Genomic DNA, 10,111 nt, shown 5'->3' with positions numbered 1-10,111 from the left:
CAGGGGCTTACCCTACAATTTTTGTTTAACGGTAAAGGGTAAAGTAACTCAGGAGAAGGTTCTGTTGTTTAGCTTTCAGTCAGTCTTTAAACACTTGTTAAGCACCTACTATGTGCCAGGTACTGTGCTCAAGGCTTGGGATCCAAGGAAGGCAAAATACAGTCCCTATTTGTTAGGTGGCACAGTGAATGAGAGTGCCCGGCATGGAGTCAGGAAGACTCCTCTTCCTGAGTTCGAATCCAATCTTACACTTACTAGTTGTGACCCTGGGCAAGTCATTTAACTTTGTCTCAGTTTCTTCATCTGTAAAATGAACTGGAGAAGGAAATGCAAAACCACTCTAGTATCTTTACCAAGTCACAAAGAGTCAGACAACTGAAAGAATTCAACAACAAATTGTCTAGAGGCAGCAAGGTGGTGCAGTGGACAATGCAGAGAATTGAGAGTCAAGAAGATCTAAGTTCAAATACGTTTAGATATGTGATCCTGGGCAAGTTGCTTTACCTACCTCAGTTTCCTTACCTGTAAAATGGGGTTAACAATATCACCTATTTCTCATGATTGTGAAGGTAAAATGAAAAATATTTGTTAAAATGCCATATAAATACTAGATACTGTTATTTTTGATCTAATGAGGGAGACATTAAATAGCCTCAGTCACTATTGTATTTCTTTGGTATCTGGGGAAGCCCTGTTACTCTATATGCCAGCTTCTGCCTATGGGGTAGTACTCATTTTGGATTCGGGCTTCTGAGTAATGACAGGTAGTATTTATGTAACTTGTTAAGGTTTTCGAAGCACTTTACAAAGAGAGGACCCGTCCTTTCTGTGCTCCTGAGGTCCCAGCACAAAGATTTATCATCATTTTAGGGACTCTTCCCATTTCAATCCTAAATTATACTGACGTTTCCTCTCTTGCAAAGCCCAAATCTAACCAGCTGCCAAGTCTCGATTCCTAATCATTGAATGGAGCTCTTGTCCAATATTTCTCCTCCTCTTTTCAGCTAAATTTGAAGAAGCTATCTACTCTTCATGCTTCCATTTTGGTTCATTATTGCTGTCTTATAAGCCCTGTCTAACCTGGCTTCTGACCTCCTTCAGTTTAAGCTGCTCTTTCCAAAGGTACCAACAATATTTTAATTGCCACATTCTCAATGATCTTTTCCTCAGTCCATCCTTCTTGGTCTCTCTAGAGCATCTGACACTTGATCATCTTGATTCTCACTAGGTTTTGGTGACAAAGCTCTTTCCTGGTGCTCCTCTAACCCGACTGCTCCCTCTCAATCTCCTTGGCAGGATCTTCAACCAGGTCATGGGGGCAAGCTAGGTGACGCAGGGAATCTTGGGTGTTGAGTCTGGATCCAAGAAAATCTGAGTTCAAATCTAGTCTCAGATACTAACTAGCTGTGAGATCTTGGACAAGTCACTTAACCCTGTTTGCCTCAGTTTCCTAATCTGTAAAATGAGCAGGAGAAGAAAATGGCTAAACCACTTTAATATCTTTGCCAAGAAAAACCCCACAGAGTCACAAGGTGTGCCCATTAACTATGGGTATCCTCCAAGGCTCTGTGCTGAGCCCTCTTCTTTTTTCCTATACTATGTCACTTGGTAATATCTTTAGTTCCATTTTGAACTAAAGATATTTATCATTTATCATCTAGATTCCCAGATGTAGATATCTAGCCCTAGTCTCTCTCTGAAAGTTTAATCCCACATCACCATCTACTTACTGGTCATTTCAATCTGGATGTTCTATGGATATCTCAAATGCAAAACATTCCAAACAGACATCCTTATCTTTTTCCCCTCCAATTCACCCACAATCTGAACATTCCCATTACTATTAAGGGCACCATCACCTTTTCCCTCACCCAAGTTCACATCCTTGGTTTCATTCATTCACTCTGCACTCTCATTTACCCCAGACAGCGAATCCATTGCCAAAACATGTTCCTGCCTCCAAAAAGTTTGCTCCTCTGCGTCCCTACTCACACAACTGTCACCGAGGTGTAGGCTCTAATCACCTCCCACTTGGACTGCTTTCAATAACTTTCTAATATGTACTTGAGCCAAGTCTCCTCTCACCCCAATCCATCCTCCGCACAGCTGCCAAGGTAAAGCGACCTTGTCAACCCTCACCTCCGTTTTCTCCAGCAAAATACAGCAGGAAAGGTAGATTTGTAGCCTTTCTGTCTAAGTTTCACTTTAAAAAAAATCTGTCTCTGTGTTTCTCTTTTCTTTTTCTGCTTGATTTTCTGTTCTTTCCTAACAAGTTCTAGAGAATGTTATCTCTAGTTGGTAGTTTTTTGGTAAACAAGTCTTGATAAGTTTATTCAGGCCTGAGCAGGAAAAACCAGGAGTTTGGAGATCACTCAATGGGGGAGGGCCAAGCACAAAAACCCCCTGAAGGAAGGGATGGGGGGGAGAGAAGACACATTCCTGGGGGAGGAGGGATGGGAGGAGAAGGGAGGAAGGTGCAAAGGGGGAGGGCAGGTCCTGCAGGCCTAACTGGAAGCAGTTTTTCTTCTCCCAAGTCTCCTTTATTAGGGACCTTTGATTTTCTCTCTAGGGCTGGAAATCAAACTTATTTCCTTTGGGAACTCATACTCTCTCCCCCTCCCGCCATCTCCCCGCCCCTGCTCTCCCCCCCCCCCCACCCTGCTCTCCCCCCCCTCCAGTCAGTGGCTATTTTGAGATTGCCTTCTCTCTTTTGCCCAGACACTCTTCCTCCCACCCTTCCAGGGGACCTCTCTTACTGGCCTTACCTCCCAGACCGAAGAGGGGTAAAGGATAAGGACTAGAAGGGATCTCATGTTAGAAGATACACATAATCACTCCCAACATACTACTCTCATTTCCTTCCCCTACACAGTCTTGCTTTCCACTTCTTACTGCAATGTTCCTGACCCAGCTCTCGTCCTTGCCCCCCTCCCACCACATCCTTGTGTCTTCCAGAATTTATTGTCACAGTCACAAAATCTTCTCCCCAGGGGCTGCTAAGGTAAAATTCTGCAGCTCAAGCCCCAAAACAACCTGTGATTTCATTTTTGTAAGTATTCCTTGGGACAGCTAAGTGACACAGTGCCCAGAGTGCTGGATCTGAAGTCAGGAAGCATCTTCCTCAGTTCAAATCCAGCCTCAGACACTAGCTGAATGACCCTGAGCAAGTCACTTAACTCTGTCTGCTTCAGTTTTCTCATCTGTAAAATGAGCTGGAGAAGGAAAGGCAAATCACCCCAGTATCTTCATCAAGAAAATCCCATATAGGGTCATGAAGATTTGGACAGTAATGAAAAAGTGAAGAAGAAAAGTATTCCTTCTAACACATTCTGTGAAATCTCCCTCTTGGAGTACTAGGGGCGCCCTTGTGGATTCCTCCCTTTCTTTATAACCTGATTTCATCCCACCTCTCCAGGCACAGTATGTATACATCACTTCCCTTCATTCACTCTGCAGTCAAGCCAACCTGGCCTTCTTGCAGTCTATGATCTCCATTCCTTTGCATGGGAATGTACCTCGTGCCTGGAATTCACTACCGTTCAGCTTCCCTAGCTTCCTTCAAAGCTCAGCTTATATGCCATTTTCTACTAGTATTCTCCTGCTTTTACCCAGAAATCATCTTGTATTTACTTTATATATGGATACATGTCATTTGCCTAAAAAGAATATGGACTCCTCGAGGCAACTAATGATATAGATGACATCACCCTGGCCTTGGAGTCAGCATGACCTGGAATCAAATCGAGCCTCAGATACTTCCCTGGGCAAATCACTTAACTTTTTTTGCCTCAGTTTCCTCAACTGTAAAATGACAATAATAACAGCACCTACCTAGAAAGGTTGTTGTGAGGATCAAATGAACTATTTATAAGAGTTCAACCCAGGGTCTGGCACATACTGGACCTGTATACGTGCTTAATCCTCTCCCTGCCTCCCCCCTTACAAGGACTGTTCTGTTTTCGTCTTTTTATTTCTTATGGCAGTGCCTGGCACATAAAAAATGCTTAACAAATGCTCTTTGGTTTATTGATCTAGTTCTAGTAAACGTACAAGTGTTCTTTCTCTCTCTACTCCTCCAGGCTTACAGGCCTGTATGAACAAAGGCTCAGTGGAGTTCCTTAGTTGGTTGCTGAGCCTAAAGGGGCATATCTCATCCTTTGGCTCACTCTCTTTCTTTTCTTTAGAAGCATGAGTGCTTTGTGAGGTGTGGGACGGTTGTGTGTGGGAGGTATGTGGGGAGGTGTGTGTAGGCATCCTTCCTCTGACCTGGCTTCCAGCACTTGTCCTACTCAGGTATGCTCATGGTACCTGAGATGGGTCTTCTCCTTCTTGTATCTTCTTTCCTTTAATGTAGGCTCTTGTGAGAATTGAAAAAGCATCAAGACCTGCAGGTGCAGTGGCAGTGATAATGGCTGATGGCAGAGAAAAGAATCTGCATTGGGCAGTGTGACCACCGCCAGGATAGAGGACCTCAGAAGCAGCAGGAATGAGTGGGTGAAAGGGAGGAATTAGCACTGGAGAGAATGAGACCACCAGAGAATAACTCCAAGTTGACATTTGATCAGACTACTCAGTAGAGGTAAAATACAAAATGGCTAGTTAGTAGCCTTGCAAAAACTGTCTTCATGTCCCAATAAGACTTGAATACTAGTCTTGAAACTGATTGTGCTAGTGGTGATAAGTTTCTGAATTCTGTTGCAATCATTTGTAATGCCCACTACGATTTCTTTGTGCTTGGCATTTCCTTTTCTGCATAGGAATGTTTTATATCCAATTCCTATTTGTACCTTGGGAACATTTTTAGACTTCCTTTTAAAAACAAACAAACAAGCCCTAGGAGAGAGCCAAAATTAGAATCATCCCCAGAATAACCAAGGTGGACAAGGTGACAAACTAAGGAATACGAGAATAGACAATTTTTTCTCCCATATTGAGAAGTCGGGCTTCCCCAGAACTGAACCTGGCACACAATGGCATGACTGGGTACAGAGCAGGGAGGGTGGGTAATCTGAACCCCTATGGAGCCCAGCAGCAGTTGCTTCTAACCTTTATTTAGGAAAAGGGGATAGACTTTCTTCTTTGTGTAATCTCAGAGCATAGCCTAGCGCCTTGTATGTAGTATGAATTTATTAAATACTTATTGAGTTGAATTGAATTCATTCAGCCTCCCACTCTAGTGAGAATCCCTTTTTTAGCCTCCCTTGACAATTCAATTCTTGCTAGTTAGCCTTTTTTTCTTTTTTCTTTCTGGAATATCGCATTCCGTGATATCAGTTTGGTCATATCTGCCAAATCTTGTGGTTTTTTGGTGGATTGTCTCTATTTTTACTTCTCCTTCTGGTTCTAAAAGATCTGGGCAGTTTTCATCTATGATTTCTTGAAACATGGTATCCCAAGGATTTTTTTGGTTGTGATTATCAGGTAGATTGACGGTTCTTAGATTGCTTCTCTTTGATCTGTTTTGTAGGTGTTTTTTAAATTTTTTGATTTGTTTAATATTTTTTGTCTCATAGAGTCACGGTTTCCTGTTTGGACCTTTCCAATTTGGGAATACTCCATGGATTATAATGTTTATAATTTTCAATTTACCTTCACATTTTTCCCTCCATAACTCTCATTTAATTTAAATATTTTTTTAATCTCTTCTTGCTTTGTTGGTCTTTTAAACCAAATCATTTTTTCTTTGGGGAAAGCCTCTTGACCTTGTTCTAGAACCATTTTCTTCTTTTGGGTTTCCCTCTTAATCCATAGTATTTTGTCATTGTGTTCAATATTTTCTTCTATTTACTCATTACTCCAGCCTCAGTTTCTGGATGGGGACTTTGTGCTTGGCTCACACTCTTCTGCCTTCCGTAATCTTCCAGGGGTGAGAGCAGGCCCTGTTGGATCCTGAATATAGGAGCCATTATTGGAGTTGTATCCTCTTGCAGGAATTCCTGGCAACTTGACTGAAGTTTCAGCCTCAGCCCCTTCTCTGCCTTTTCCCTTTTTGTGTAATCCCAAAGCCCGCGTTGGTTAATTGTACTAGAAGAAGACTTTCTGCGAAACCTCAGAGACCTGGTGGCCTGGTAGCCTTCTGCTGTAGCTTGGGTGAGTATTGCCTGGGGGCTTGGGCTGGTCTGACTTTGCCACTTGCTATGGCTTGAGGGTAGATTGCCAGAGCACTCAAAATCTTGGCATTGTCTCCCACAGAGGCTCACTCAACTGGTAGAGACTGGATACCCTGCTCCCAGAGGATTTGTCAGACTCCCTTTCCAGGCTCGGCTTCCCCAGGTTCCCCCCAGGATGGTCTGTTCCTGTCTCCTTCGGCGGCTTAGGGCTCCTAGCCTCCTGTGCTGTCTGCCTAGTCAGGCTTGTCCTACTTAGAACCTTTGCAGGTTTGTGGCAGACCTCATGTGTGGTCCTAGATGAGACGAACCAACTTTTATGCCTCCCTTGGTTTTAGCTGCTCCTTCTGGTCCATTTTTGGAGCTTGAGGGTGTGGGGAATATTTGTCAGGGCTGGGGACTCCTCTGTGTCCTTCTGCTGCTATCTAATCAGTTCAATTTAATAAGCATTTATTAAGTTTCTACTTAAAAATACAGACAAAAAACCCCAGTTCCTATTTTCAAGAAGAAAACATTGGGAGAAAACAACACACATGAAAATTAAATGCAAAATATATATGTATGGGTATATATGTGTATGCATATGAATATGTGCGTAGAATAATTTTCAGGCGGATAGTACATGTCTAATATGGAGGACAGTTTATTAACGCATCCCATCATATCCTACGATGCTGCCATCTTATCTTGAAGTCTAATTCCATTCAATTTAGCAAGCTAACACAAAAGATGAAAAAACAAAGTAGTTCCTGTTCTCAATGAAGCTTGTGTTCTACTGGGGAAAACAATATATAGAGAAAATAAAATTTTATATATGTATTTTTATACACACATATATATAACGTATAGACACATATGAGTGAACCTTAGCAGGAGGCAAAGGCATACATATATATACATGTGTACATGTATCTGTGTATATAGATACACACATATACATGCATATAAAGAATGTATACAATCATAAATATTTTATAAATATAAATATATACAATTACATAAATATATAGACAACATTTTCAGTGGAAGAGTACGTGTATAATCTGGAGGGCAATTTATTAATAGTTGAATATGGATTCCAGAGGACACAATGAAGGGTAGGGTAAAGTGGGACAGGGATATGGTAGGGATAGCATTGATGTGGATGGGCATAAGGGAAAGGGGAATGATAGTTAGGGAAGACAACTTTAGGGAAAATTTCTCCCCAATTTCAGCAAGAGCTCAACCACCTAGCTAAAAAATCACAGGAATTCTTGCTCGACAGGTCATTCAGCCTCTCCTTGGTGACTTCCACTTTACCAACTGTCAAGGCAACCTACCACTGAAACAGACATGCCGTGCCAGGACCCAAGCACTTGCCAGGCAGTGCTCCATTCTCAAGATAAGAGTGACTTTTCCTTAATCTGTTTTTTGTCTTTTTGGAAGGCCTACCACCATCCCCTAATTCTTCTCTTTCTCAGCCCAACCTCTTGTTCCCCACCAGCACATTCCAGGAAGAATCTTCTCTGCTTTCTTGCTTTACTTTTAACTCCATCTAAATTGTGGATTTCTGGGGTTATAGACTGCGCATATTATTCTCTGTCCAACTGTCTATTCTCTAGGGAACATCCTTTAACATGTCCTCCTGAACATATAGGCACCTTTGCAAACAGAATCCTCTTTCACAGATTCATAGAATGCCTGAGCTGGAAAGGAACTTAGAAACCATGTCATCCAACCCTGTTTTACAAGTGGGAAAATTGAATATTATAGAAGAGAAATTATTTGTTCATGGTCACACAGCTTAGTAATGGTCAGATCCTGTATCCAGGTTTTCCAGTTCCAAGTCCAATGTTCTTTGGGGGTATAGGTATACTGTACTGCCTCTTTACATCCATCTGTTTTACCTGGCCTGATCTTTTCTTCTGTAACCAGTGGTGTATTGGTAAATGTTTAACAACTGGCTCTCTGAAAAAACAAAACAAAACCAAAGTACATACTTTTAAGTTTAATCTGCTTTATTAACATTTCTCCCATGACTTTCTTAAGTCTAGGCACATAATCAGCAAAACAAAAGAAATCAAGCCCTGGTGTGGAGTGTTTACTCATGTCTGAGGTGTAAATGTTCACACAGAAAATTTCACAATCACTTCTCTCTTGGGGCTGGCACCAGCATACCCTTACTTAGAGCATGTACACACATTTCAAATCCTTAATATACATTTTATCTTTATGGGGAAATTCTGTCTGTCACTTCTTTGTTTCAAAGCCTTGTCTAATGTGCTTAAAATATTAAGTTCTACAATTGTTATTGTTGTTCCTGAAGAGAAGTCTTGCCATGACTTGCAAGTGAATCGGATTTAAGTGAGGCAGGATTGTGCAAGGTTACAAACCTCACTTTCTCCTCTGGAGCTATCTGGGTTCAGTGGCAAGATAAAGATCAGGATGACTGGAGATGGCCCCCCAAGTTCCCCAATAATACAAAACTCAGCGCGTTGTAATTATATGACCAAGACTGGTCCTCCCAGAGAAAAAGTTAGAAAAGGTATTTCCCTCTTCATTAAAGAAGTGGAAGCCTAAGGGTGTGGAAAACTGCATATGTAATTTCTGACACAACCCTTAATAAATTGGTTGGTGTTTGCAGAACTCTTCTCCTTTTTCTAATCTTTGTTACAAGGGTAGATTTACTGGATTGGGAAAGGACTAGGTATAGCTGGAAATGAAATGATGTAAAAACAAAAAACATAGCTATAACTCTTTTTTTCCCCTAATTTATTTATTTTTAGTTTACAATGTTCAATTCCACAAGCTTTTGAGTTCCAAATTTTCTCCCTCTCTCTTCTTTCTCTCCTCCCCAAGACAGCATGCAGATATAACTCTTTAAAACATCCCTTACAGTATAACTTCTCTTCTTTCCCCCTTCCCCCACCCTTCTGCCCCCAATCCCACCATCCCAAAGAAAGTTAAATTTGAGAAAGAGACTTTAGTCCAGGAAGAAATGAAACTCTGCTTTCTGCTATGGAGAATGCGATTTTCAAGAGACCTAGTCTGAGAGATCACAGGATTATAGGATAGGATTTTGAGGAGAAAGGGAACTAAGCAGTCATCACAGCTAATATCATCATTTTGCAGATGAGAAAACTGAGGTCCAAGACTTACTAACAAGATAACTAGGATATAAATCCAGATCCTCTGATTCTTGCTCCAGAACTCTTTCCATTTTGCCTTAAAAGAGGACTATAAGCCCTGGACAGGACTGACTCTCTGGAGACTGGAGCAGGGAAAGAAAGGGAGTCAGATGAGAGGAAGCTAATAATAACATCTCATGTTTATGCTTTAAGGATTACAGACTGCTCCATTTGCATGATCTCATTTGACTTAAGAAAAGACGGTCTAATTCTCAGTGTATTTTACACGTAAGATAAGGACTAACAGAATCTATCAAGGAAGCATTTATTGAGCACCTACTATGTGCTAGTCCTGGGGCTACAAAGACAGAAATGAAATGAGTCTTTGGCCTCATAATAGCTTACATTCTATCCAGGGAAAGGACATGAGAGTATACAAGAATAGTGTTGTGTTAGAGTTGCCAAGGAGACATAAACACTGGAAAGGAATGCCTGCTGGTTCGTATGGATGGCCAGGCCAGAGTTTTCTCTCTCCTCGACCCTCAGGGAGCTGCACTGGACTTTGACTGACAAGCTAGTCTTGCTGGGTACATAGAAAATGCTTAAGAAATGGTTGTTAAGTCTTTAAAGCTGGTTTTTCCAAGAGAAATGTGGTTCATCATTGCATTAGGAACCACTGTCTCATTATTTAAATGTAGTAGAGAAAAAGACAGCTTGGGAAAACAAGAGAAAGAGAGAGAGAGAGAATTTCAAAACTGCAATATATATTTGCCAGGGTACGTTTATTGGCTGGGGACTCGGAAGAGGGAGTTATTGCTACATTTTTATCACTTCTCAAAGCAAAGAGAGTATTCTGAGTTTAATTCAGGAGGTTCAAGTATTTTTTCCTTAAGAAAA

At 41.4% G+C, this 10,111-nt stretch overlaps 1 long non-coding RNA gene across 2 annotated transcripts; it reads left to right on the top strand.

Moving 5' to 3' along the window:
- Nucleotides 1–1,914: 1,914 nt before the first annotated feature.
- Nucleotides 1,915–8,718, top strand: LOC140510873 (uncharacterized). 2 transcript variants are annotated; one of them, XR_011969390.1, is made up of 5 exons: nt 1,915–2,172; nt 4,355–4,579; nt 5,931–6,090; nt 6,193–6,377; nt 7,372–8,718. It is a non-coding gene; the product is annotated as an uncharacterized lncRNA (long non-coding RNA). The 2 variants fall into 2 exon arrangements; XR_011969389.1 differs by having other exon boundaries at nt 1,917–2,172; nt 6,193–8,718.
- The last annotated feature ends 1,393 nt before the right edge of the window (nt 8,719–10,111 follow it).

The sequence above is a fragment of the Notamacropus eugenii genome, chromosome 6 (genome assembly GCF_028372415.1).
Source record: "Notamacropus eugenii isolate mMacEug1 chromosome 6, mMacEug1.pri_v2, whole genome shotgun sequence".
Lineage (NCBI taxonomy): Eukaryota > Metazoa > Chordata > Mammalia > Diprotodontia > Macropodidae > Notamacropus > Notamacropus eugenii.
This window is presented reverse-complemented; position numbering and strand designations above follow the sequence as displayed.